Here is a 24,676-nt window from a genome sequence, read left to right as displayed (position 1 = left end):
TCAAGGAAACTCAGTTTTCACACTCTATGCTTAGTGCCCTTTGAGTGCCTAGGACTGAAATGAAGCTTGGTGAGCATCCCACACAAACGAATGCTCCACATGCGGGTTTCATATGCCACCAACTCCACATTCACAGGCAACTTCAGCGCCACAGCCGTTTTCAGATAGCATTCAATGCCAAGGCTCTAGACGCGAATATTGGTGTGAGAGCTAATTCAATCAAGGAAACACTGCATGTTGGTGAAGGGCATATTGAAGAAGAATCAGCCGAGTGGTTCTTGTTGGAGAACAACTCCATTTGGCTCACTAACTTCACACACCATCAGGCTTCCAAGCAGCTCTCAAGGAAACTCAGTTTTCACACTCTATGCTTAGTGCCCTTTGAGTGCCTAGGACTGAAATGAAGCTTGGTGAGCATCCCACACAAACGAATGCTCCACATGCGGGTTTCACATGCCACCAACTCCACATACACAGGCAACTTCAGCGCCACAGCCATTTTCAGATAGCCCTCAATGCCAAGGCTCTAGACGCAAATATTGGTGTGAGAGCTAATTCAATCAAGGAAACACTGCATGTTGGTGAAGGGCATATTGAAGAAGAATCAGCCGAGTGGTTCTTGTGGGAGAACAACTCCATTTGGCTCACTAACTTCACACACCATCAGGCTTCCAAGCAGCTCTCAAGGAAACTCAGTTTTCACACTCTATGCTTAGTGCCCTTTGAGTGCATTATCTAGGAATGAACCTGGTAGAGCATCCCACACAAAGGAATGCTCCACATGCGGGTTTTACATGCCACCAACTCCACATTCACAGGCAACTTCAGCGCAATAGCCATTTTCAGATATCCCTCAATGCAAAGGCTCTAGACACAAATATTGGTGTGAGAGCTAATTCAATCAAGGAAACACTGCATGTTGGGGAAGGGCATATTGAAGAAGAATCAGCCGAGTGGTTCTTGTGGGAGAACAACTCCATTTGGCTCACTAACGTCACACACCATCAGGCTTCCAAGCAGCTCTCAAGGAAACTCAGTTTTCACACTCTATGCTTAGTGCCCTTTGAATGCATTATCTAGGAATGAACCTGGTAGAGCATCCCACACAAACGAATGCTCCACATGCGGGTTTCACATGCCACCAACTCCACATTCACAGGCAACTTCAGCGCCACAGCCATTTTCAGATAGCACTCAATGCAAAGGCTCTAGACGCAAATATTGGTGTGAGAGCTAATTCAATCAAGGAAACACTGCATGTTGGTGAAGGGCATATTGAAGAAGAATCAGCCGAGTGGTTCTTGTGGGAGAACAACTCCATTTGGCTCAGTAACTTCACACACCATCAGGCTTCCAAGCAGCTCTCAAGGAAACTCAGTTTTCACACTCTATGCTTAGGGCCCTTTGAGTGCCTAGGACTGAAATGATGCTTGGTGAGCATACCACACAAACGAATGCTCCACATGCGGGTTTCACATGCCACTAACTCCACATTCACAGGCAACTTCAGCGCCACAGCCATTTTCAGATAGCCCTCAATGCAAAGGCTCTAGACGCAAATCTTGGTGTGAGAGCTAATTCAATCAAGGAAACACTGCATGTTGGTGAAGGGCATATTGAAGAAGAATCAGCCGAGTGGTTCTTGTGGGAGAACAACTCCATTTGGCTCACTAACTTCACACACCATCAGGCTTCCAAGCAGCTCTCAAGGAAACTCAGTTTTCACACTCTATGCTTAGTGCCCTTTGAGTGCCTAGGACTGAAATGAAGCTTGGTGAGCATCCCACACAAACGAATGCTCAACATGCGGGTTTCACATGCCACCAACTCCACATACACAGGCAACTTCAGCGCCACAGCCATTTTCAGATAGCCCTCAATGCCAAGGCTCTAGACGCAAATATTGGTGTGAGAGCTAATTCAATCAAGGAAACACTGCATGTTGGTGAAGGGCATATTGAAGAAGAATCAGCCGAGTGGTTCTTGTGGGAGAACAACTCCATTTGGCTCACTAACTTCACACACCATCAGGCTTCCAAGCAGCTCTCAAGGAAACTCAGTTTTCACACTCTAAGCTTAGTGCCCTTTGAGTGCCTAGGACTGAAATGAAGCTTGGTGAGCATCCCACACAAACGAATGCTCCACATGCGGGTTTCATATGCCACCAACTCCACATTCACAGGCAACTTCAGCGCCACAGCCGTTTTCAGATAGCATTCAATGCAAAGGCTCTAGACGCGAATATTGGTGTGAGAGCTAATTCAATCAAGGAAACACTGCATGTTGGGGAAGGGCATATTGAAGAAGAATCAGCCGAGTGGTTCTTGTGGGAGAACAACTCCATTTGGCTCACTAACTTCACACACCATCAGGCTTCCAAGCAGCTCTCAAGGAAACTCAGTTTTCACACTCTATGCTTAGTGCCCTTTGAGTGCCTAGGACTGAAATGAAGCTTGGTGAGCATCCCACACAAACGAATGCTCCACATGCGGGTTTCACATGCCACCAACTCCACATACACAGGCAACTTCAGCGCCACAGCCATTTTCAGATAGCCCTCAATGCCAAGGCTCTAGACGCAAATATTGGTGTGAGAGCTAATTCAATCAAGGAAACACTGCATGTTGGTGAAGGGCATATTGAAGAAGAATCAGCCGAGTGGTTCTTGTGGGAGAACAACTCCATTTGGCTCACTAACTTCACACACCATCAGGCTTCCAAGCAGCTCTCAAGGAAACTCAGTTTTCACACTCTATGCTTAGTGCCCTTTGAGTGCATTATCTAGGAATGAACCTGGTAGAGCATCCCACACAAAGGAATGCTCCACATGCGGGTTTTACATGCCACCAACTCCACATTCACAGGCAACTTCAGCGCCACAGCCATTTTCAGATAGCCCTCAATGCAAAGGCTCTAGACACAAATATTGGTGTGAGAGCTAATTCAATCAAGGAAACACTGCATGTTGGGGAAGGGCATATTGAAGAAGAATCAGCCGAGTGGTTCTTGTGGGAGAACAACTCCATTTGGCTCACTAACGTCACACACCATCAGGCTTCCAAGCAGCTCTCAAGGAAACTCAGTTTTCACACTCTATGCTTAGTGCCCTTTGAATGCATTATCTAGGAATGAACCTGGTAGAGCATCCCACACAAACGAATGCTCCACATGCGGGTTTCACATGCCACCAACTCCACATTCACAGGCAACTTCAGCGCCACAGCCATTTTCAGATAGCACTCAATGCAAAGGCTCTAGACGCAAATATTGGTGTGAGAGCTAATTCAATCAAGGAAACACTGCATGTTGGTGAAGGGCATATTGAAGAAGAATCAGCCGAGTGGTTCTTGTGGGAGAACAACTCCATTTGGCTCAGTAACTTCACACACCATCAGGCTTCCAAGCAGCTCTCAAGGAAACTCAGTTTTCACACTCTATGCTTAGGGCCCTTTGAGTGCCTAGGACTGAAATGAAGCTTGGTGAGCATCCCACACAAACGAATGCTCCACATGCGGGTTTCACATGCCAACAACTCCACATTCACAGGCAACTTCAGCGCCACAGCCATTTTCAGATAGCCCTCAATGCAAAGGCTCTAGACGCAAATCTTGGTGTGAGAGCTAATTCAATCAAGGAAACACTGCATGTTGGGGAAGGGCATATTGAAGAAAAATCAGCCGAGTGGTTCTTGTGGGAGAACAACTCCATTTGGCTCACTAACTTCACACACCATCAGGCTTCCAAGCAGCTCTCAAGGAAACTCAGTTTTCACACTCTATGCTTAGTGCCCTTTGAATGCATTATCTAGGAATGAACCTGGTAGAGCATCCCACACAAACGAATGCTCCACATGCGGGTTTCACATGCCACCAACTCCACATTCACAGGCAACTTCAGCGCCACAGCCATTTTCAGATAGCACTCAATGCAAAGGCTCTAGACGCAAATATTGGTGTGAGAGCTAATTCAATCAAGGAAACACTGCATGTTGGTGAAGGGCATATTGAAGAAGAATCAGCCGAGTGGTTCTTGTGGGAGAACAACTCCATTTGGCTCACTAACTTCACACACCATCAGGCTTCCTAGCAGCTCTCAAGGAAACTCAGTTTTCACACTCTATGCTTAGTGCCCTTTGAGTGCCTAGGACTGAAATGAAGCTTGGTGAGCATCCCACACAAACGAATGCTCCACATGCGGGTTTCACATGCCACTAACTCCACATTCACAGGCAACTTCAGCGCCACAGCCATTTTCAGATAGCCCTCAATGCAAAGGCTCTAGACGCAAATATTGGTGTGAGAGCTAATTCAATCAAGGAAACACTGCATGTTGGTGAAGGGCATATTGAAGAAGAATCAGCCGAGTGGTTCTTGTGGGAGAACAACTCCATTTGGCTCACTAACTTCACACACCATCAGGCTTCCAAGCAGCTCTCAAGGAAACTCAGTTTTCACACTCTATGCTTAGTGCCCTTTGAGTGCCTAGGACTGAAATGAAGCTTGGTGAGCATCCCACACAAACGAATGCTCCACATGCGGGTTTCACATGCCACCAACTCCACATTCACAGGCAACTTCAGCGCCACAGCGGTTTTCAGATAGCATTCAATGCAAAGGCTCTAGACGCGAATATTGGTGTGAGAGCTAATTCAATCAAGGAAACACTGCATGTTGGTAAAGGGCATATTGAAGAAGAATCAGCCGAGTGGTTCTTGTGGGAGAACAACTCCATTTGGCTCACTAACTTCACACACCATCAGGCTTCCAAGCAGCTCTCAAGGAAACTCAGTTTTCACACTCTATGCTTAGTGCCCTTTGAGTGCCTAGGACTGAAATGAAGCTTGGTGAGCATCCCACACAAACGAATGCTCCACATGCGGGTTTCACATGCCACCAACTCCACATACACAGGCAACTTCAGCGCCACAGCCATTTTCAGATAGCCCTCAATGCAAAGGCTCTAGACGCAAATATTGGTGTGAGAGCTAATTCAATCAAGGAAACACTGCATGTTGGTGAAGGGCATATTGAAGAAGAATCAGCCGAGTGGTTCTTCTGGGAGAACAACTCCATTTGGCTCACTAACTTCACACACCATCAGGCTTCCAAGCAGCTCTCAAGGAAACTCAGTTTTCACACTCTATGCTTAGTGCCCTTTGAGGGCATTATCTAGGAATGAACCTGGTAGAGCATCCCACACAAAGGAATGCTCCACATGCGGGTTTTACATGCCACCAACTCCACATTCACAGGCAACTTCAGCGTAACAGCCATTTTCACAAAGCCCTCAATGCAAAGGCTCTAGACACAAATATTGGTGTGAGAGCTAATTCAATCAAGGAAACACTGCATGTTGGGGAAGGGCATATTGAAGAAGAATCAGCCGAGTGGTTCTTGTGGGAGAACAACTCCATTTGGCTCACTAACTTCACACACCATCAGGCTTCCAAGCAGCTCTCAAGGAAACTCAGTTTTCACACTCTATGCTTAGTGCCCTTTGAATGCATTATCTAGGAATGAACCTGGTAGAGCATCCCACACAAACGAATGCTCCACATGCGGGTTTCACATGCCACCACCTCCACATTCACAGGCAACTTCAGCGCCACAGCCATTTTCAGATAGCACTCAATGCAAAGGCTCTAGACGCAAATATTGGTGTGAGAGCTAATTCAATCAATGAAACACTGCATGTTGGTGAAGGGCATATTGAAGAAGAATCAGCCGAGTGGTTCTTGTGGGAGAACAACTCCATTTGGCTCTGTAACTTCACACACCATCAGGCTTCCAAGCAGCTCTCAAGGAAACTCAGTTTTCACACTCTATGCTTAGGGCCCTTTGAGTGCCTAGGACTGAAATGAAGCTTGGTGAGCATCCCACACAAACGAATGCTCCACATGCGGGTTTCACATGCCGCTAACTCCACATTCACAGGCAACTTCAGCGCAACAGCCATTTTCAGATAGCCCTCAATGCAAAGGCTCTAGACGCAAATATTGGTGTGAGAGCTAATTCAATCAAGGAAACACTGCATGTTGGTGAAGGGCATATTGAAGAAGAATCAGCCGAGTGGTTCTTGTGGGAGAACAACTCCATTTGGCTCACTAACTTCACACACCATCAGGCTTCCAAGCAGCTCTCAAGCAAACTCAGTTTTCACACTCTATGCTTAGTGCCCTTTGAGTGCCTAGGACTGAAATGAAGCTTGGTGAGCATCCCACACAAACGAATGCTCAACATGCGGGTTTCACATGTCACCAACTCCACATTCACAGGCAACTTCAGCGCCACAGCCGTTTTCAGATAGCACTCAATAAAAAGGCTCTAGACGCAAATATTGGTGTGAGAGCTAATTCAATCAAGGAAACACTGCATTTTGGTGAAGGGCATATTGAAGAAGAATCAGCCGAGTGGTTCTTGTGGGAGAACAACTCCATTTGGCTCACTAACTTCACACACCATCAGGCTTCCAAGCAGCTCTCAAGGAAACTCAGTTTTCACACTCTATGCTTAGGGCCCTTTGAGTGCCTAGGACTGAAATGAAGCTTGGTGAGCATCCCACACAAACGAATGCTCCACATGCGGGTTTCACATGCCACCAACTCCACATTCACAGGCAACTTCAGCACCACAGCCGTTTTCAGATAGCCCTCATAAAAAGGCTCTAGACGCAAATATTGGTGTGAGAGTAATTCAATCAAGGAAACACTGCATGTTGGGGAAGGGCATATTGAAGAAGAATCAGCCGAGTGGTTCTTGTGGGAGAACAACTCCATTTGGCTCACTAACTTCACACACCATCAGGCTTCCAAGCAGCTCTCAAGGAAACTCAGTTTTCACACTCTATGCTTAGTGCCCTTTGAGTGCATTATCTAGGAATGAACCTGGTAGAGCATCCCACACAAAGGAATGCTCCACATGCGGGTTTTACATGCCACCAACTCCACATTCACAGGCAACTTCAGCGTAACAGCTATTTTCAGATAGCCCTCAATGCAAAGGCTCTAGACACAAATATTGGTGTGAGAGCTAATTCAATCAAGGAAACACTGCATGTTGGGGAAGGGCATATTGAAGAAGAATCAGCCGAGTGGTTCTTGTGGGAGAACAACTCCATTTGGCTCACTAACTTCACACACCATCAGGCTTCCAAGCAGCTCTCAAGGAAACTCAGTTTTCACACTCTATGCTTAGTGCCCTTTGAATGCATTATCTAGGAATGAACCTGGTAGAGCATCCCACACAAACGAATGCTCCACATGCGGGTTTCACATGCCACCACCTCCACATTCACAGGCAACTTCAGCGCCACAGCCATTTTCAGATAGCACTCAATGCAAAGGCTCTAGACGCAAATATTGGTGTGAGAGCTAATTCAATCAAGGAAACACTGCATGTTGGTGAAGGGCATATTGAAGAAGAATCAGCCGAGTGGTTCTTGTGGGAGAACAACTCCATTTGGCTCACTAACTTCACACACCATCAGGCTTCCAAGCAGCTCTCAAGGAAACTCAGTTTTCACACTCTATGCTTAGGGCCCTTTGAGTGCCTAGGACTGAAATGAAGCTTGGTGAGCATCCCACACAAACGAATGCTCCACATGCGGGTTTCACATGCCACTAACTCCACATTCACAGGCAACTTCAGCGCCACAGCCATTTTCAGATAGCCCTCAATGCAAAGGCTCTAGAAGCAAATATTGGTGTGAGAGCTAATTCAATCAAGGAAACACTGCATGTTGGTGAAGGGCATATTGAAGAAGAATCAGCCGAGTGGTTCTTGTGGGAGAACAACTCCATTTGGCTCACTAACTTCACACACCATCAGGCTTCCAAGCAGCTCTCAAGCAAACTCAGTTTTCACACTCTATGCTTAGTGCCCTTTGAGTGCATTATCTAGGAATGAACCTGGTAGAGCATCCCACACAAAGGAATGCTCCACATGCGGGTTTTACATGCCACCAACTCCACATTCACAGGCAACTTCAGCGTAACAGCTATTTTCAGATAGCCCTCAATGCAAAGGCTCTAGACACAAATATTGGTGTGAGAGCTAATTCAATCAAGGAAACACTGCATGTTGGGGAAGGGCATATTGAAGAAGAATCAGCCGAGTGGTTCTTGTGGGAGAACAACTCCATTTGGCTCACTAACTTCACACACCATCAGGCTTCCAAGCAGCTCTCAAGGAAACTCAGTTTTCACACTCTATGCTTAGTGCCCTTTGAATGCATTATCTAGGAATGAACCTGGTAGAGCATCCCACACAAACGAATGCTCCACATGCGGGTTTCACATGCCACCACCTCCACATTCACAGGCAACTTCAGCGCCACAGCCATTTTCAGATAGCACTCAATGCAAAGGCTCTAGACGCAAATATTGGTGTGAGAGCTAATTCAATCAAGGAAACACTGCATGTTGGTGAAGGGCATATTGAAGAAGAATCAGCCGAGTGGTTCTTGTGGGAGAACAACTCCATTTGGCTCACTAACTTCACACACCATCAGGCTTCCAAGCAGCTCTCAAGGAAACTCAGTTTTCACACTCTATGCTTAGGGCCCTTTGAGTGCCTAGGACTGAAATGAAGCTTGGTGAGCATCCCACACAAACGAATGCTCCACATGCGGGTTTCACATGCCACTAACTCCACATTCACAGGCAACTTCAGCGCCACAGCCATTTTCAGATAGCCCTCAATGCAAAGGCTCTAGACGCAAATATTGGTGTGAGAGCTAATTCAATCAAGGAAACACTGCATGTTGGTGAAGGGCATATTGAAGAAGAATCAGCCGAGTGGTTCTTGTGGGAGAACAACTCCATTTGGCTCACTAACTTCACACACCATCAGGCTTCCAAGCAGCTCTCAAGCAAACTCAGTTTTCACACTCTATGCTTAGTGCCCTTTGAGTGCCTAGGACTGAAATGAAGCTTGGTGAGCATCCCACACAAACGAATGCTCCACATGCGCGTTTCACATGTCACCAACTCCACATTCACAGGCAACTTCAGCGCCACAGCCGTTTTCAGATAGCACTCAATAAAAAGGCTCTAGACGCGAATATTGGTGTGAGAGCTAATTCAATCAAGGAAACACTGCATTTTGGTGAAGGGCATATTGAAGAAGAATCAGCCGAGTGGTCTTGAGGGAGAACAACTCCATTTGGCTCAGTAACTTCACACACCATCAGGCTTCCAAGCAGCTCTCAAGGAAACTCAGTTTTCACACTCTATGCTTAGTGCCCTTTGAGTGCCTAGGACTGAAATGAATCTTGGTGAGCATCCCACACAAACGAATGCTCCACATGCGGGTTTCACATGCCACCAACTCCACATTCACAGGCAACTTCAGCGCCACAGCCGTTTTCAGATAGCCCTCATAAAAAGGCTCTAGACGCAAATATTGGTGTGAGAGTAATTCAATCAAGGAAACACTGCATGTTGGTGAAGGGCATATTGAAGAAGAATCAGCCGAGTGGTTCTTGTGGGAGAACAACTCCATTTGGCTCACTAACTTCACACACCATCAGGCTTCCAAGCAGCTCTCAAGGAAACTCAGTTTTCACACTCTATGCTTAGTGCCCTTTGAATGCATTATCTCAGAATGAACCTGGTAGAGCATTCCACACAAACGAATGCTCCACATGCGGGTTTCACATGCCAACAACTCCACATTCACAGGCAACTTCAGCGCCACAGCCTTTTTCAGATAGCCCTCAATGCAAAGGCTCTAGACGCAAATATTGGTGTGAGAGCTAATTCAATCAAGGAAACACTGCATGTTGGGGAAGGGCATATTGAAGAAGAATCAGCCGAGTGGTTCTTGTGGGAGAACAACTCCATTTGGCGCACTAACTTCACACACCATCAGACTTCCAAGCAGCTCTCAAGGAAACTCAGTTTTCACACTCTATGCTTAGTGCCCTTTGAGTGCCTAGGTCTGAAATGAAGCTTGGTGAGCATCCCACACAAACGAATGCTCCACATGCGGGTTTCACATGCCACCAACTCCACATTCACAGGCAACTTCAGCGCCACAGCCGTTTTCAGATAGCCCTCAATGCAAAGGCTCTAGATGCAAATATTGGTGTGAGAGCTAATTCTATCAAGGAAACACTGCATGTTGGGGAAGGGCATATTGAAGAAGAATCAGCCGAGTGGTTCTTGTGGGAGAACAACTCCATTTGGCTCACTAACTTCACACACCATCAGGCTTCCAAGCAGCTCTCAAGGAAACTCAGTTTTCACACTCTATGCTTAGTGCCCTGTGAGTGCATTATCTAGGAATGAACCTGGTAGAGCATCCCACACAAAGGAATGCTCCACATGCGAGTTTTACATACCACCAACTCCACATTCACAGGCAACTTCAGCGTAACAGCCATTTTCAGATAGCCCTCAATGCAAAGGCTCTAGACACAAATATTGGTGTGAGAGCTAATTCAATCAAGGAAATACTGCATGTTGGGGAAGGGCATATTGAAGAAGAATCAACCGAGTGGTTCTTGTGGGATAACAACTCCATTTGGCTCACTAACTTCACACACCATCAGGCTTCCAAGCAGCTCTCAAGGAAACTCAGTTTTCACACTCTATGCTTAGTGCCCTTTGAGTGCATTATCTAGGAATGAACCTGGTAGAGCATCCCACACAAACGAATGCTCCACATGCGGGTTTCACATGCCACCAACTCCACATTCACAGGCAACTTCAGCGCCACAGCCATTTTCAGATAGCACTCAATGCAAAGGCTCTAGACGCAAATATTGGTGTGAGAGCTAATTCAATCAAGGAAACACTGCATGTTGGTGAAGGGCATATTGAAGAAGAATCAGCCGAGTGGTTCTTGTGGGAGAACAACTCCATTTGGCTCACTAACTTCACACACCATCAGGCTTCCAAGCAGCTCTCAAGGAAACTCAGTTTTCACACTCTATGCTTAGGGCCCTTTGAGTGCCTAGGACTGAAATGAAGCTTGGTGAGCATCCCACACAAACGAATGCTCCACATGCGGGTTTCACATGCCACTAACTCCACATTCACAGGCAACTTCAGCGCCACAGCCATTTTCAGATAGCCCTCAATGCAAAGGCTCTAGACGCAAATATTGGTGTGAGAGCTAATTCAATCAAGGAAACACTGCATGTTGGTGAAGGGCATATTGAAGAAGAATCAGCCGAGTGGTCTTGTGGGAGAACAGCTCCATTTGGCTCACTAACTTCACACACCATCAGGCTTCCAAGCAGCTCTCAAGGAAACTCAGTTTTCACACTCTATGCTTAGTGCCCTTTGAGTGCCTAGGACTGAAATGAAGCTTGGTGAGCATCCCACACAAACGAATGCTCCACATGCGGGTTTCACATGCCACCAACTCCACATTCACAGGCAACTTCAGCGCCACAGCCGTTTTCAGATAGCCCTCAATGCAAAGGCTCTAGACGCAAATATTGGTGTGAGAGCTAATTCAATCAAGGAAACACTGCATGTTGGTGAAGGGCATATTGAAGAAGAATCAGCCGAGTGGTTCTTGTGGGAGAACAACTCCATTTGGCTCACTAACTTCACACACCATCAGGCTTCCAAGCAGCTGTCAAGGAAACTCACTTTTCACACTCTATGCTTAGTGCCCTTTGAGTGCATTATCTAGGAATGAACCTGGTAGAGCATCCCACACAAAGGAATGCTCCACATGCGGGTTTCACATGCCACCAACTCCACATTCACAGGCAACTTCAGCGCCACAGCCCTTTTCAGATAGCCCTCAATGCAAAGGCTCTAGACGCAAATATTGGTGTGAGAGCTAATTCAATCAAGGAAACACTGCATGTTGGTGAAGGGCATATTGAAGAAGAATCAGCCGAGTGGTTCTTGTGGGAGAACAACTGCATTTGGCTCACTAACTTCACACACCATCAGGCTTCCAAGCATCTCTCAAGGAAACTCAGTTTTCACACTCTATGCTTAGTGCCCTTTGAGTGCATTATCTAGGAATGATCCTGGAAGAGCATCCCACACAAATGAACGCTCAACATGCGGGTTTCACATGCCTTCAACTCCACATTCACAGGCAACTTCAGCGCCACAACCGTTTTCAGATAGCCCTCAATGCAAAGGCTCTAGACGCGAACATTGGTGTGAGAGCTAATTCAATCAAGGAAATACTGCATGTTGGGGAAGGACATATTGAAGAAGAATCAGCCGAGTGGTTCTTGTGGGAGAACAACTCCATTTGGCTCACTAACTTCACACACCATCAGGTTTCCAAGCAGCTCTCAAGGAAACTCAGTTTTCACACTCTATGCTTAGTGCCCATTGAGTGTATTATCTAGGAAAGGACCTGGCAGAGCATCCCACACAAACGAATGCTCCACATGCGGGTTTCACATGCCACCAACTCCACATTCACAGGCAACTTCAGCGCCACAGCCACTTTCAGATAGCCCTCAATGCAAAGGCTATAGACGCAAATATTGGTGTGGGAGCTAATTCATTCAAGGAAACACTGCATGTTGGTGAAGGGCATATTGAAGAAGAATCAGCCGAGTGGTTCTTGTGGGAGAACAACTCCATTTGGCTCACTAACTTCACACACCATCAGGCTTCCAAGCAGCTCTCAAGGAAACTCAGTTTTCACACCCTATGCTTAGTGCCCTTTGAGTGCCTAGGACTGAAATGAAGCTTGGTGAGCATCCCACACAAACGAATGTTCCACATGCGGGTTTCACATGCCACCAACTCCACATTCACAGGCAACTTCAGCGCCACAGCCGTTTTCAGATAGCACTCAATGCACAGGCTCTAGCCGCAAATATTGGTGTGGGAGCTAATTCAATAGAGGAAACACTGCATTTTGGTGAAGGGCATATTGAAGAAGAATCAGCCGAGTGGTTCTTGTGGGAGAACAACTCCATTTGGCTCACTAACTTCACACACCATCAGGCTTCCAAGCAGCTCTCAAGGAAACTCACTTATCGCACTCTATGCTTTGTGCCCTTTGAGTGCCTAGGACTGAAATGAAGCTTGGTGAGCATCCCACACAAACGAATGCTCCACATGCGGGTTTCACATGCCACCAACTCCACAAACAGGCAACTTCAGCGCCACAGCCGTTTTCAGATAGCCCTCAATGCAAAGGCTCTAGACGCAAATATTGGTGTGAGAGGTAATTCATTCAAGGAAACACTGCATGTTGGTGAAGGGCATATTGAAGAAGAATCAGCCGAGTGGTTCTTGTGGGAGAACAACTCCATTTGGCTCACTAACTTCACACACCATCAGGCTTCCAAGCAGCTCTCAAGGAAACTCAGTTTTCACACTCTATGCTTAGTGCCCTTTGAGTGCATTATCTAGGAATGAACCTGGTAGAGCATCCCACACAAACGAATGCTCCACATGCGGGTTTCACATGCCTCCAACTCCACATTCATAGGCAACTTCAGCGCCACAGCCGTTTTCAGATAGCCCTCAATGCACAGGCCTTATGCGCGAATATTGGTGTGAGAGCTAATTCAATCAAGGAAACACTGCATGTTGGTGAAGGGCATATTGAAGAAGAATCAGCCGAGTGGTTCTTGTGGGAGAACAACTCCATTTGGCTCACTAACTTCACACACCATCAAGCTTCCAAGCATCTCTCAAGGAAACTCAGTTTTCACACTCTATGCTTAGTGCTCTTTGAGTGCCTTATCTAGGAATGAACCTGGTAGAGCATCCCACACAAATGAATGCTCCACAAGCGGGTTTCTAATGCCACCAACTCCACATTCACAGGCCACTTCAGCGCCACAGCCGTTTTCAGATAGCCCTCAATGCAAAGGCTCTAGACGCAAATATTGGTGTGAGAGCTAATTCAATCAAGGAAACACTGCATGTTGGGGAAGGGCATATTGAAGAAGAATCAGCCGAGTGGTTCTTGTGGGAGAACAACTCCATTTGGCTCACTAACTTCAAAAACCATCAGGCTTCCAAGCAGCTCTCAAGGAAACTCAGTTTTCACACTCTATGCTTAGTGCCCTTTGAGTGCCTAGGACTGAAATGAAGCTTGGTGAGCATCCCACACTAACGAATGCTCTACATCCGGGTTTCACATGCCACCAACTCCACATTCACAGGCAACTTCAGCGCCACAGCCGTTTTCAGATAGCCCTCAATGCACAGGCTCTAGACACAAATATTGGTGTGAGAGCTAATTCAATCAAGGAAACACTGCATGTTGGTGAAGGGCATATTGAAGAAGAATCAGCCGAGTGCTTCTTGTGGGAGAACAACTCCATTTGGCTCACTAACTTCACACACCATCAGGCTTCCAAGCAGCTCTCAAGGAAACTCAGTTTTCACACTCTATGCTTAGTGCCCTTTGAGTGTATTATCTAGGAATGACTCTGGTAGAGCATCCCACACAAACGAATGCTCCACATGCGGGTTTCACATGCCACCAACTCCACATTCACAGGCAACTTCAGCGCCACAGCCGTTTTCAGATAGGACTCAATGCAAAGGCTCTAGATGCAAATATTGGTGTGAGAGCTAATTCAATCAAGGAAACACTGCATGTTGGTGAAGGGCATATTGAAGAAGAATCAGCTGAGTGGTTCTTGTGGGAGAACAACTCCATTTGGCTCACTAACTTCACACACCATCAAGCTTCCAAGCAGCTCTCAAGGAAACTCAGTTTTCACACCCTATGCTTAGTGCCCTTTCAGTGCCTAGGACTGAAATGAAGCTTGGTGAGCATCCCACACAAACGAATGCTCCACATGCGGGTTTCACATGCCAACAACTCCACATTCACAGGCAACTTCAGCGCCACAGCCGTTTTCAGATAGCACTCAATGCAAAGGTTCTTGACGCAAATACTGGTGTGAGAGCTAATTCAATCAAGGAAACACTGCATGTTGGTGAAGGGCATATTGAAGAAGAATCAGCCGAGTGGTTCTTGTGGGAGAACAACTCCATTTGGCTCACTAACTTCACACACCATCAGGCTTCCAAGCAGCTCTCAAGGAAACTCAGTTTTCACACTCTATGCTTAGTGCCCTGTGAGTGCATTATCTAGGAATGAACCTGGTAGAACATCCCACACAAACGAATGCTCCACATGCGGGTTTCACATGCCAACAACTCCACATTCACAGGCAACTTCAGCGCCACAGCCGTTTTCAGATAGCCCTCAAAGCAAAGGCTCTAGACACAAATATTGGTGTGAGAGCTAATTCAATCAAGGAAACACTGCATGTTGGTGAAGGGCATATTGAAGAAGAATCAGCCGAGTGGTTCTTGTGGGAGAACAACTCCATTTGGCTCACTAACCTCACACACCATCAGGCTTCCAAGCAGCTCTCAAGGAAACTCAGTTTTCACACTCTATGCTTAGGGCCCTTTGAGTGCCTAGGATTGAAATGAAGCTTGGTGAGCATCCCACACAAACGAATGCTCCACATGCGGGTTTCACATGCCAACAACTCCACATTCACAGGCAACTTCAGCGCCACAGCCGTTTTCAGATAGCCCTCAATGCAAAGGCTCTAGACGCGAATATTGGTGTGAGAGCTAATTCAATCAAGGAAACACTGCATGTTGGTGAAGGGCATATTGAAGAAGAATCAGCCGAGTGGTTCTTGTGGGAGAACAACTCCATTTGGCTCACTAACCTCACACACCATCAGGCTTCGAAGCAGCTCTCAAGGAAACTCAGTTTTCACACTCTATGCTTAGTGCCCTTTGAGTGCCTAGGACTGAAATGAAGCTTGGTGAGCATCCCACACAAAGGAATGCTCCACATGCGGGTTTCACATGCCACCAACTCCACATTCACAGGCAACTTCAGCGCCACAGCCGTTTTCAGATAGCCCTCAATGCAAAGGCTCTAGACGCAAATATTGGTGTGAGAGCTAATTTAATCAAGGAAACACTGCATGTTGGGGAAGGGCATATTGAAGAAGAATCAGCCGAGTGCTTCTTGTGGGAGAACAACTCCATTTGGCTCACTAACTTCACACACCATCAAGCTTCCAAGCATCTTTCAAGGAAACTCAGTTTTCACACTCTATGCTTAGTGCTCTTTGAGTGCCTTATCTAGGAATGAACCTGGTTGAGCATCCCACACAAATGAATGCTCCACATGCGGGTTTCACATGCCACCAACTCCACATTCACAGGCCACTTCAGCGCCACAGCCGTTTTCAGATAGCCCTCAATGCAAAGGCTCTAGACGCAAATATTGGTGTGAGAGCTAATTCAATCAAGGAAACACTGCATGTTGGTGAAGGGCATATTGAAGAAGAATCAGCCGAGTGGTTCTTGTGGGAGAACAACTCCATTTGGCTCACTAACTTCAAAAACCATCAGGCTTCCAAGCAGCTCTCAAGGAAACTCAGTTTTCACACTCTATGCTTAGTGCCCTTTGAGTGCCTAGGACTGAAATGAAGCTTGGTGAGCATCCCACACTAACGAATGCTCCACATGCGGGTTTCACATGGCACCAACTCCACATTCACAGGCAACTTCAGCGCCACAGCCGTTTTCAGATAGCCCTCAATGCACAGGCTCTAGACACAAATATTGGTGTGAGAGCTAATTCAATCAAGGAAACACTGCATGTTGGTGAAGGGCATATTGCAGAAGAATCAGCCGAGTGGTTCTTGTGGGAGAACAACTCCATTTGGCTCACTAACTTCACACACCATCAGGCTTCCAAGCAGCTCTCAAGGAAAGTCAGTTTTCACACTCTATGCTTAGTGCCCTTTGAGTGTATTATCTAGGAATGACTCTGGTAGAGCATCCCACACAAACGAATGCTCCACATGCGGGTTTCACATGCCACCAACTCCACATTCACAGGCAACTTCAGCGCCACAGCCGTTTTCAGATAGCACTCAATGCAAAGGCTCTAGATGCAAATATTGGTGTGAGAGCTAATTCAATCAAGGAAACACTGCATGTTGGTGAAGGGCATATTGAAGAAGAATCAGCCGAGTGGTTCTTGTGGGAGAACAACTCCATTTGGCTCACTAACTTCACACACCATCAGGCTTCCAAGCAGCTCTCAAGGAAACTCAGTTTTCACACCCTATGCTTAGTGCCCTTTCAGTGCCTAGGACTGAAATGAAGCTTGGTGAGCATCCCACACAAACGAATGCTCCACATGCGGGTTTCACATGCCAACAACTCCACATTCACAGGCAACTTCAGCGCCACAGCCGTTTTCAGATAGCACTCAATGCAAAGGTTCTTGACGCAAATATTGGTGTGAGAGCTAATTCAATCAAGGAAACACTGCATGTTGGTGAAAGGCATATTGAAGAAGAATCAGCCGAGTGGTTCTTGTGGGAGAACAACTCCATTTGGCTCACTAACTTCACACACCATCAGGCTTCCAAGCAGCTCTCAAGGAAACTCAGTTTTCACACTCTATGCTTAGTGCCCTTTGAGTGCCTAGGACTGAAATGAAGCTTGGTGAGCATCCCACACAAACGAATGCTCCACATGCGGGTTTCACATGCCTCCAACTCCACATTCACAGGCAACTTCAGCGCCACAGCCGTTTTCAGATAGTCCTCAATGCAAAGGCTCTAGACGCGAATATTGGTGTGAGAGCTAATTCAATCAAGGAAACACTGCATGTTGGTGAAGGGCATATTGAAGAAGAATCAGCCGAGTGGTTCTTGTGGGAGAACAACTCCATTTGGCTCACTAACCTCACACACCATCAGGCTTCCAAGCAGCTCTCAAGGAAACTCAGTTTTCACACTCTATGCTTAGTGCCCTTTGAGTGCCTAGGACTGAAATGAAGCTTGGTGAGCATCCCACACAAACGAATGCTCCACATGCGGGTTTCACATGCCAACAACTCCACATTCACAGGCAACTTCAGCGCCACAGCCGTTTTCAGATAGCCCTCAATGCAAAGGCTCTAGACGCGAATATTGGTGTGAGAGCTAATTCAATCAAGGAAACACTGCATGTTGGTGAAGGGCATATTGAAGAAGAATCAGCCGAGTGGTTCTTGTGGGAGAACAACTCCATTTGGCTCACTAACCTCACACACCATCAGGCTTCGAAGCAGCTCTCAAGGAAACTCAGTTTTCACACTCTATGCTTAGTGCCCTTTGAGTGCCTAGGACTGAAATGAAGCTTGGTGAGCATCCCACACAAACGAATGCTCCACATGCGGGTTTCACATGCCAACAACTCCACATTCACAGGCAACTTCAGCGCCACAGCCGTTTTCAGATAGCCCTCAATGCAAAGGCTCTAGACGCAAATATTGGTGTGAGAGCTAATTTAATCAAGGAAACACTGCATGTTGGTGAAGGGCATATTGAAGAAGAATCAGCCGAGTGGTTCTTGTGGGAGAACAACTCCATTTGGCTCACTAACTTCACACACCATCAGGCTTCCAAGCAGCTCTCAAGGAAAGTCAGTTTTCACACTCTATGCTTAGTGCCCTTTGAGTGCCTTATCTAGGAATGAACCTGGTAGAGCATCCCACACAAATGAATGCTCCACATGCGGGTTTCACATGCCACCAACTCCACATTCACAGGCCACTTCAGCGCCACAGCCGTTTTCAGATAGCCCTCAATGCAAAGGCTCTAGACGCAAATATTGGTGTGAGAGCTAATTCAATCAAGGAAACACTGCATGTTGGGGAAGGGCATATTGAAGAAGAATCAGCCGAGTGGTTCTTGTGGGAGAACAACTCCATTTGGCTCACTAACTTCACACACCATCAGGCTTCCAAGCAGCTCTCAAGGAAAGTCAGTTTTCACACTCTATGCTTAGTGCCCTTTGAGTGCCTAGGACTGAAATGAAGCTTGGTGAGCATCCCACACTAACGAATGCTCTACATGCGGGTTTCACATGCCACCAACTCCACATTCACAGGCAACTTCAGCGCCACAGCCGTTTTCAGATAGCCCTCAATGCAGAGGCTCTAGACACAAATATTGGTGTGAGAGCTAATTCAATCAAGGAAACACTGCATGTTGGTGAAGGGCATATTGAAGAAGAATCAGCCGAGTGCTTCTTGTGGGAGAACAACTCCATTTGGCTCACTAACTTCACACACCATCAGGCTTCCAAGCAGCTCTCAAGGAAAGTCAGTTTTCACACTCTATGCTTAGTGCCCTTTGAGTGTATTATCTAGGAATGACTCTGGTAGAGCATCCCACACAAACGAATGCTCCACATGCGGGTTTCACATGCCACCAACTCCACATTCACAGGCAACTTCAGCGCCACAGCCGTTTTCAGATAGCACTCAATGCAAAGGCTCTAGATGCAAATATTGGTGTGAGAGCTAATTCAATCAAGGAAACACTGCATGTTGGGGAAGGGCATATTGAAGAAGAATCAGCTGAGTGGTTCTTGTGGGAGAACAACTCCATTTGGCTCACTAACTTCACACACCATCAGGCTTCCAAGCAGCTCTCAAGGAAACTCAGTTTTCACACCATATGCTTAGTGCCCTTTCAGTGCCTAGGACTGAAATGAAGCTTGGTGAGCATCCCACACAAACGAATGCTCCACATGCGGGTTTCACATGCCAACAACTCCACATTCACAGGCAACTTCAGCGCCACAGCCGTTTTCAGATAGCACTCAATGCAAAGGTTCTTGACGCAAATATTCGTGTGAGAGCTAATTCAATCAAGGAAACACTGCATGTTGGTGAAGGGCATATTGAAGAAGAATCAGCCGAGTGGTTCTTGTGGGAGAACAACTCCATTTGGCTCACTAACTTCACACACCATCAGGCTTCCAAGCAGCTCTCAAGGAAACTCAGTTTTCACACTCTATGCTTAGTGCCCTTTGAGTGCATTATCTAGGAATGAACCTGGTAGAACATCCCACACAAACGAATGCTCCACATGCGGGTTTCACATGCCAACAACTCCACATTCAGAGGCAAATTCAGCGCCACAGCCGTTTTCAGATAGCCCTCAATGCAAAGGCTCTAGACGCGAATATTGGTGTGAGAGCTAATTCAATCAAGGAAACACTGCATGTTGGTGAAGGGCATATTGAAGAAGAATCAGCCGAGTGGTTCTTGTGGGAGAACAACTCCATTTGGCTCACTAACCTCACACACCATCAGGCTTCGAAGCAGCTCTCAAGGAAACTCAGTTTTCACACTCTATGCTTAGTGCCCTTTGAGTGCCTAGGACTGAAATGAAGCTTGGTGAGCATCCCACACAAACGAATGCTCCACATGCGGGTTTCACATGCCACCAACTCCACATTCACAGGCAACTTCAGCGCCACAGCCGTTTTCAGATAGCCCTCAATGCAAAGGCTCTAGACGCAAATATTGGTGTGAGAGCTAATTTAATCAAGGAAACACTGCATGTTGGGGAAGGGCATATTGAAGAAGAATCAGCCGAGTGCTTCTTGTGGGAGAACAACTCCATTTGGCTCACTAACTTCACACACCATCAAGCTTCCAAGCATCTTTCAAGGAAACTCAGTTTTCACACTCTATGCTTAGTGCTCTTTGAGTGCCTTATCTAGGAATGAACCTGGTAGAGCATCCCACACAAATGAATGCTCCACATGCGGGTTTCACATGCCACCAACTCCACATTCACAGGCCACTTCAGCGCCACAGCCGTTTTCAGATAGCCCTCAATGCAAAGGCTCTAGACGCAAATATTGGTGTGAGAGCTAATTCAATCAAGGAAACACTGCATGTTGGGGAAGGGCATATTGAAGAAGAATCAGCCGAGTGGTTCTTGTGGGAGAACAACTCCATTTGGCTCATTAACTTCAAAAACCATCAGGCTTCCAAGCAGCTCTCAAGGAAACTCAGTTTTCACACTCTATGCTTAGTGCCCTTTGAGTGCCTAGGACTGAAATGAAGCTTGGTGAGCATCCCACACTAACGAATGCTCCACATGCGGGTTTCACATGGCACCAACTCCACATTCACAGGCAACTTCAGCGCCACAGCCGTTTTCAGATAGCCCTCAATGCACAGGCTCTAGACACAAATATTGGTGTGAGAGCTAATTCAATCAAGGAAACACTGCATGTTGGGGAAGGGCATATTGAAGAAGAATCAGCCGAGTGGTTCTTGTGGGAGAACAACTCCATTTGGCTCACTAACTTCACACACCATCAGGCTTCCAAGCAGCTCTCAAGGAAAGTCAGTTTTCACACTCTATGCTTAGTGCCCTTTGAGTGTATTATCTAGGAATGACTCTGGTAGAGCATCCCACACAAACGAATGCTCCACATGCGGGTTTCACATGCCACCAACTCCACATTCACAGGCAACTTCAGCGCCACAGCCGTTTTCAGATAGCACTCAATGCAAAGGCTCTAGATGCAAATATTGGTGTGAGAGCTAATTCAATCAAGGAAACACTGCATGTTGGTGAAGGGCATATTGAAGAAGAATCAGCCGAGTGGTTCTTGTGGGAGAACAACTCCATTTGGCTCACTAACTTCACACACCATCAGGCTTCCAAGCAGCTCTCAAGGAAACTCAGTTTTCACACCCTATGCTTAGTGCCCTTTGAGTGCCTAGGACTGAAATGAAGCTTGGTGAGCATCCCACACAAACGAATGCTCCACATGCGGGTTTCACATGCCAACAACTCCACATTCACAGGCAACTTCAGCGCCACAGCCGTTTTCAGATAGCACTCAATGCAAAGGTTCTTGACGCAAATATTGGTGTGAGAGCTAATTCAATCAAGGAAACACTGCATGTTGGTGAAGGGCATATTGAAGAAGAATCAGCCGAGTGGTTCTTGTGGGAGAACAACTCCATTTGGCTCACTAACTTCACACACCATCAGGCTTCCAAGCAGCTCTCAAGGAAACTCAGTTTTCGCACTCTATGCTTAGTGCCCTTTGAGTGCATTATCTAGGAATGAACCTGGTAGAACATCCCACACAAACGAATGCTCCACATGCGGGTTTCACATGCCAACAACTCCACATTCAGAGGCAACTTCAGCGCCACAGCCGTTTTCAGATAGCCCTCAAAGCAAAGGCACTAGACACAAATATTGGTGTGAGAGCTAATTCAATCAAGGAAACACTGCATGTTGGTGAAGGGCATATTGAAGAAGAATCAGCCGAGTGGTTCTTGTGGGAGAACAACTCCATTTGGCTCACTGACTTCACACACCATCAGGCTTCCAAGCAGCTCTCAAGGAAACTCAGTTTTCACACTCTATGCTTAGTGCCCTTTGAGTGCCTAGGACTGAAATGAAGCTTGGTGAGCATCCCACACAAACGAATGCTCCACATGCGGGTTTCACATGCCTCCAACTCCACATTCACAGGCAACTTCAGCGCCACAGCCGTTTTCAGATAGTCCTCAATGCAAAGGCTCTAGACGCGAATATTGGTGTGAGAGCTAATTCAATCAAGGAAACACTGCATGTTGGGGAAGGGCATATTGAAGAAGAATCAGCCGAGTGGTTCTTGTGGGAGAACAACTCCATTTGGCTCACTAACCTCACACACCATCAGGCTTCCAAGCAGCTCTCAAGGAAACTCAGTTTTCACACTCTATGCTTAGTGCCCTTTGAGTGCCTAGGACTGAAATGAAGCTTGGTGAGCATCCCACACAAACGAATGCTCCACATGCGGGTTTCACATGCCAACAACTCCACATTCACAGGCAACTTCAGCGCCACAGCCGTTTTCAGATAGCCCTCAATGCAAAGGCTCTAGACGCGAATATTTGTGTGAGAGCTAATTCAATCAAGGAAACACTGCATGTTGGTGAAGGGCATATTGAAGAAGAATCAGCCGAGTGGTTCTTGTGGGAGAACAACTCCATTTGGCTCACTAACCTCACACACCATCAGGCTTCGAAGCAGCTCTCAAGGAAACTCAGTTTTCACACTCTATGCTTAGTGCCCTTTGAGTGCCTAGGACTGAAATGAAGCTTGGTGAGCATCCCACACAAACGAATGCTCCACATGCGGGTTTCACATGCCAACAACTCCACATTCACAGGCAACTTCAGCGCCACAGCCGTTTTCAGATAGCCCTCAATGCAAAGGCTCTAGACGCAAATATTGGTGTGAGAGCTAATTTAATCAAGGAAACACTGCATGTTGGGGAAGGGCATATTGAAGAAGAATCAGCCGAGTGGTTCTTGTGGGAGAACAACTCCATTTGGCTCACTAACTTCACACACCATCAGGCTTCCAAGCAGCTCTCAAGGAAACTCAGTTTTCACACTCTATGCTTAGTGCTCTTTGAGTGCCTTATCTAGGAATGAACCTGGTAGAGCATCCCACACAAATGAATGCTCCACATGCGGGTTTCACATGCCACCAACTCCACATTCACAGGCCACTTCAGCGCCACAGCCGTTTTCAGATAGCCCTCAATGCAAAGGCTCTAGACGCAAATATTGGTGTGAGAGCTAATTCAATCAAGGAAACACTGCATGTGGGGGAAGGGCATATTGAAGAAGAATCAGCCGAGTGGTTCTTGTGGGAGAACAACTCCATTTGGCTCACTAACTTCAAAAACCATCAGGCTTCCAAGCAGCTCTCAAGGAAACTCAGTTTTCACACTCTATGCTTAGTGCCCTTTGAGTGCCTAGGACTGAAATGAAGCTTGGTGAGCATCCCACACAAACGAATGCTCCACATGCGGGTTTCACATGCCAACAACTCCACATTCACAGGCAACTTCAGCGCCACAGCCGTTTTCAGATAGCACTCAATGCAAAGGTTCTTGACGCAAATATTCGTGTGAGAGCTAATTCAATCAAGGAAACACTGCATGTTGGTGAAGGGCATATTGAAGAAGAATCAGCCGAGTGGTTCTTGTGGGAGAACAACTCCATTTGGCTCACTAACTTCACACACCATCAGGCTTCCAAGCAGCTCTCAAGGAAACTCAGTTTTCACACTCTATGCTTAGTGCCCTTTGAGTGCATTATCTAGGAATGAACCTGGTAGAACATCCCACACAAACGAATGCTCCACATGCGGGTTTCACATGCCAACAACTCCACATTCAGAGGCAAATTCAGCGCCACAGCCGTTTTCAGATAGCCCTCAAAGCAAAGGCTCTAGACACAAATATTGGTGTGAGAGCTAATTCAATCAAGGAAACACTGCATGTTGGTGAAGGGCATATTGAAGAAGAATCAGCCGAGTGGTTCTTGTGGGAGAACAACTCCATTTGGCTCACTGACTTCACACACCATCAGGCTTCCAAGCAGCTCTCAAGGAAACTCAGTTTTCACACTCTATGCTTAGTGCCCTTTGAGTGCCTAGGACTGAAATGAAGCTTGGTGAGCATCCCACACAAACGAATGCTCCACATGCGGGTTTCACATGCCACCAACTCCACATTCACAGGCCACTTCAGCGCCACAGCCGTTTTCAGATAGCCCTCAATGCAAAGGCTCTAGACGCAAATATTGGTGTGAGAGCTAATTCAATCAAGGAAACACTGCATGTTGGGGAAGGGCATATTGAAGAAGAATCAGCCGAGTGGTTCTTGTGGGAGAACAACTCCATTTGGCTCACTAACCTCACACACCATCAGGCTTCCAAGCAGCTCTCAAGGAAACTCAGTTTTCACACTCTATGCTTAGTGCCCTTTGAGTGCCTAGGACTGAAATGAAGCTTGGTGAGCATCCCACACAAACGAATGCTCCACATGCGGGTTTCACATGCCAACAACTCCACATTC

This window comes from Ochotona princeps, chromosome 29 (assembly GCF_030435755.1).
Source record: "Ochotona princeps isolate mOchPri1 chromosome 29, mOchPri1.hap1, whole genome shotgun sequence".
Taxonomy (NCBI): Eukaryota; Metazoa; Chordata; class Mammalia; order Lagomorpha; family Ochotonidae; genus Ochotona; species Ochotona princeps.
This window is presented reverse-complemented; position numbering follows the sequence as displayed.